The following is a 6,000-nucleotide window of genomic DNA, read 5'->3' as shown; positions in this document are numbered from 1 at the left end:
TTGGAACTGGGATGAAAGAAAACATGCCCAATTGCGAGCCAAGGTTTGACTTGCAGCTGGTAAGAAAGTATGGGCCCAATTGTGAGTCAATGGTGGACTTGCAACTAGGATGAAAAACAAAACACTACTCCAGTTGCGAGTCCAGGGTGACCTTGCAACTCTGCAACTACGAGCCCAGTTGTGAGTTGAGGGTGAACTTGCAACTGGGACAACTACAAAACTACGAGCCAGGTTGCGAGTCAAGAGTTGACTTGCAACTTGGATAACACAAACTATGAGCCGAGTTGAAAGTCAATGATGGACTTGCAACAGGGATGAAACAACCTACGAGCCTAATTGTGAGTGAAGGATGGACTTGCAACTGAGACAACCAGACAAAACCGCGATACACATTTGCGAGTCGAGGGTGGACTTACAACTAGGAGTTTAACAAACTACGAGCCTAGTTGCGAGTCGAGCGTGGACTTGCAACTAGGATGAAAGACAAAAGACATTACTAATTCCAAGTTGAGGGTGAACTTGCGACTGGAACACCTACGAGCTCATTTGTGAGTCAAGGGTGGACTTACAACTGGGACAACTACAAAATGACAAGCCTAGTTGCGAGTCAATAGTTGACTTGCAACTAGCACGAAATAAACTATTGGTCCAGTTACGAGTGTGGAGTTGCAACTAGGATGAAAAAACAAAACATATGCTCCAGTCGCGAGTCGATGGTGGGCTTGCAACTCGTACAATTACGAGCCATGTTGTGAGCCGATGTGTGACGCCCCCAATATGACCGTACACTAATCATACACGCAAACGTGTACGATCAAGATCAGGGACTCACAGGAAGATATCACAACACAACTCTACAAATAAAATAAGTCATACAAGCATCATATTACAAGTCAGGGGCCTCAAGGGCTCGAATACAAGAGCTCGATTATAGACGAGTCAGCGGAAGCAACAATATCTGAGTACAGACATAAGTTAAACAAGTTTGCCTTAACAAGGCTAGCACAAACTGGGATACAGATCGAAAGAGGTGCATGCCTCCTGCCTGGGATCCTCCTAAACTACTCCTGGTCGTCGTCAGCGGGCTGCACGTAGTAGAAGGCACCTCCCGAGTAGTAGTAGTCGTCGTCGACAGTGGCGTCTGGCTCCTGGGCTCCATCGTCTGGTCGCAGCAATCGGGTATAGAAAGGGGGAAAAGAGGGAGCAAAGCAAACGTGAGTACTCATCCAAAGTACTCGCAAGCAAGGAGCTACACTACATATGTATGCAATGGTATCAAATGGAATAAGGGTATCATATGTGGACTGAACTGCAGAATGCCGGAATAAGAGGGGGATGGCTAGTCCTTATCGGAGACTACGCTTCTGGTAACCTCCATCTTGCAGCAGAAGAAGAGAGTAGATGGTAAGTTCACCAAGTAGCATCGCATAGCATAATCCTAACCGATGATCCTCCCCTCGTCGCCCTGTGAGAGAGTGATCACCGGTTGTATCTGGCACTTGGAAGGGTGTGTTTTATTAAGTATCCGGTTCTAGTTGTCATAAGGTCAAGGTACAACTCCAAGTCGTCCTATTACCGAAGATCACGGCTATTCGAATAGATTAACTTCCCTATAGGGGTGCACCACATAACCCAACACGCTCGATCCCATTTGGCCGGACACACTTTCCTGGGTCATGCCCGGCCTCGGAAGATCAACACGTCGCAGCCCTACCTAGGCACAACAGAGAGGTCAGCACGCCGATCTAAATCCTATGGCGCAGGGGTCCGGGCCCATCGCCCATTGCACACCTGCATGTTGCGTACGCGGCCGGTGAGCAGACCTAGCAATCTCCATTACAAAGGAAGTTGCATTACACGGTCCAACCCGGCGCGCGCCGCTCAGTCGCTGACGTCACGAAGGCTTTGGCTGATACCACGACGTCGAGTGCCCATAATTGTCCCCGCGTAGATGGTTAGTGCATATAGGCCAGTAGCCAGACTCAGATCAAATACCAAGATCTCGTTAAGCGTGTTATTCTGAAATAACCACGGACGCCGACCAGGGCCAGGCCCACCTCTCTCCTAGGTGGTCTCAACCTGCCCTGTCGCTCCGCCACAAAGTAACAGTCGGGGGCCTTCGGGAACTCAGGCCCACCTCTACCGGGATGGAGCCACCTGCCCCTTCAGCCCCCAACATCGGCATCACTCGCGGGTACTCCTACGAGCCGACCCGACTTTAATCACCACAAGTATCTTATATTATGCATAAGTATATACCCGTGACCACCTCCCAAGTGATCATGGCCCGATAGTATAGCATGGCAGACAGACAAGAATGTAGGGCCACTGATGGTAAACTAGCATCCTATACTAAGCATTTAGGATTGCAGGTAAGGTATCAACAGCTGGAGCAACAATGACAGGCTATGCATCGGAATAGGATTAACGGAAAGCAATAACATGCTACACTACTCTAATGCAAGCAGTAGAAAGAAGAGTAGGCGATATCTGGTGATCAAAGGGGGGGCTTGCCTGGTTGCTCTGGCAAGAGAGAGGGGTCGTCAACTCCGTAGTCGTACTGGGTAGCAGCGGTGTCGGTCTCGGTGTCTAGCGAGAGAAGAGGGGGAAGAAACAATAAATATAATACAAACAAATGCATGGCGATGCATGACATGGCAAGTGGCGGTGCTAGGGGTGCCCTAACGCGGTATGAGGTGATACCGGTGAAGGGGGAAACATACGGGAAAATATCCCCGGTGTTTCGCGTTTTCGGACAGAGGAGCCGGAGGGGGAAAGTTGCGTGTTCGCTATGTTAGGGATGCGTGGCGGACGAACGAGCTGCGCATCCGGATTCGTCTCGTCGTTCTGAGCAACTTTCATGTACAAAGTTTTTCCATCCGAGTTACAGATTATTTTCTATGATTTTAAAAGATTGAAATCGTTTTTAGGATTTATTTAATTATTTAAATCAACATTATCCAGAATAGTAACTGATGACATCAGCATGACATCATGCTTACATCAGCAGTCAATTGTGCAGTTGACTAGGTCAACTGCGGGTGGGGGCCGACATGTCATTGGTAGTTTAATTAATGGTTAGGTTAATCTAATCAGGTTTAATTAGTTTAATTAAGTAGGATTGATTAACTTAATTAATTCATTAATTAATCAATTAATTAATCAATTAATTATTATTTTACATTTATTTTTTTCTTTCTTCTTTTTTTTTAATTCGTTCTGGGGTGGGGCCCCCCTGTCATAGGCCCTAGGGGCCTTACGGGCGCGGGCGTCGGCCACAGGCGCTGGGCGCTAGCTCGTTTGGGCGCATGCCCAGGCTACCAGGGGGCGCCAGCCATGGCGGGGTGCCGGAGCAGCACGGCGCAAGGCACGCACGGCCAAGGACGCAGGCGCGAGTGGGAGGGGTCGCGATGGTGCGTGGCGCGGTGACTAGAGCAGGCGACTGAAGGCGGGCGTCGGGCAGGGGCCGGCCGGCGCGTGTGGTACAACGTCGGCGGCCTCCGGCAACAGTAGAGGCTGCAGCGGAAGTGCAGGGCGGCTGCGGGAGGTAGGGACGAGGCGGGGCGCGGGCATCGGCGCGCGGCGCGCGCGGCCTCGAAGCCAACAGGGGAGGGGCGCACGGCGAGGATGACCACGGCGAGGCGCGGGGCGAGCGCCAACGTGAGGGCACGGGAGGAGGACCGGGGTCCTCACCGGAGTTGTAGGGAAAATGGCAGCGGTTGTCGTGGCAGAGGACGGGGACGACTTCCCGGCGATGAGAGGGTTGAGGAAGCGAGGAGGCAGGCCGGCGTGGTGGCCGGCGACGACGGCGTCGTGGTGGTGGCGACGGGCGTTGAGGTCGAGCGGCGGGCGTCGGCGGGTCGTTCCCTCGATCCAGATGGGTGATGGAGGAGGCGAACGTGTCGGGGAGGAAGCGGGGCGACGGGAGGGGGGCATGCGTCGGGGGAGATGGGCGATGGGGACGAGGCGAGGTCGCCTCAATCCTGATCCAGATGGGTGAGAGAAGGGGATCGTGGGGGGAAGTGGGGAGTGGGATCGGGCTAGGGTTTCGGTGAGGAGGATAAGGGGAGTGGGGTGGGCCGGCGTCGGTGGGCCGGTCGACTGGGCTAAAGCCCAGTTGGACCAGGGGGCTTTTCTTTGTTTTTCTTTTGCTTTCTGTTTTTATATTTCTTTTCCTGTTTTATTTCATTCTTCAATCTAATTTAGTTTTGTAAAATATTTTAGTAGTACCTAATTTAGTTTTACTAATTATACCACTGACACAAAAAGTTTAACCTCAAATAAAATGGTTTAATATTTTATAATTAATAAAAGGCATTTATCTAATTGTTTTTTCTACTATTTTATTTAGTTTAGTTCATTTAAATTTTTTTATAAAGACTTGGTTTACCCACCAATAGTACTTATGAATTATTTGGCACTTCGCGAACATTTTAGTTTTAATATTTGAAAACCTTTATTGTTTGACTTGATTTTGAATTCGAATTTGAATCGGTTTCGAACCAACGTGAGTTTAGCAATAGTAATCGTGGTGACGTGGCATCATTAACAGAGGTTTACTGTAGCTTCATTACCCAGGCGTCACAGTTCTCCTCCACTACAAGAAATCTCGTATCTATGCTTAAGTCTGTCCGAATCATGTTAGCAATTGCCGCATTTTATGAAATCTGGCAAATGGATAAACAAAACTACATTCCTTAATGGATTTATTGTATATGATGCAATCAGAAGGTTTTTTCAATCCTAAAGATGCTAACAAAATGTGCAAGCTCCAGCGATCCATCTATGGACTGGTGCAAGCATCTCAGAGTTGGAATATACGCTTTGATGAGTTGATCAAAGCATATAGTTTTATACAGACTTGCGGTGAAGCCTGTATTTACAAGAAAGTGAGTGGGAGCACTACAACATTTCTGATAAATATATGTGAATGACATATTGTTGATCGGAGATAATGTAGAATTATTCTGCAAAGCATAAAGGAAAGTTTGAAAGGAGTTTTTCAAATAAAGACCTCGGTGAAGCTCCTTATATATTGATCATCAAGATATATAGAGATAGATCAAGACGCTTGATAAGTTTTTTTAATGAATACATACCTTGACAAGATTTTGAAGTAGTTCAAAATGGAACAGTCAAAGAAGGATTTCTTGCCTGTGTTACAAAGGTGTGAAGTTGAGTAAGACTCAAAACCCGACCACGACAGAAGATAGAGAGAGAATGAAAGTCATTCCCTATGCCTCAGCCATAGGTTCTATAAAGTATGCCATGCTGTGTACCAGACATATTGTATACCCTGCCCTGAGTTTAGCAAGGGAGTACAATAGTGATCTAGGAGTAGATCACTGGACATTGGTCAAAATTATCCTTAGTAGAATAAGGATATGTTTCTCGATTATGGAGGTGACAAAAGGTTCGTCGTAAAGGGTTACGTCGATGCAAGTTTTGACACTGATCCATATGACTCTAAGTCTCAATCTGGATACATATTGAAAGTGGGAGCAATTATCTAGAGTAGCTCCATGCAGAGCATTGTTGACATAGAAATTTGCAAAATACTTACGGATCTGAATGTGGCAAACCCGTTGACTAAACTTCTCTCACAAGCAAAACATGATCACACCTCAGTACTCTTTGGGTGTTAATCACATAGCGATGTGAACTAGATTATTGACTCTAGTAAACCCTTTCGGTGTTGGTCACATGTCGATGTGAACTATGGGTGTTAATCACATGGTGATGTGAACTATTGATGTTAAATCACATGGCGATGTGAACTAGATTATTGACTCTAGTGCAAGTGGGATACTGAGGGAAATATGCCCTAGAGGCAATAATAAAGTTATTATTTATTTCCTTATATCGTGATAAATGTTTATTATTCATGCTAGAATTGTATTAACCGAAAACATAATACATGTGTGAATACATAGACAGACAGAGTGTCACTAGTATGCCTCTACTTGACTAGCTCGTTAATCGAAGATGGTTATGTTTCCT

The sequence above is a fragment of the Triticum dicoccoides genome, chromosome 6A, assembly GCF_002162155.2.
Source record: "Triticum dicoccoides isolate Atlit2015 ecotype Zavitan chromosome 6A, WEW_v2.0, whole genome shotgun sequence".
Classification (NCBI taxonomy): domain Eukaryota; kingdom Viridiplantae; phylum Streptophyta; class Magnoliopsida; order Poales; family Poaceae; genus Triticum; species Triticum dicoccoides.
The sequence above is the reverse complement of the archived record's forward strand: the minus strand, read 5'-3'. Positions refer to the sequence as shown.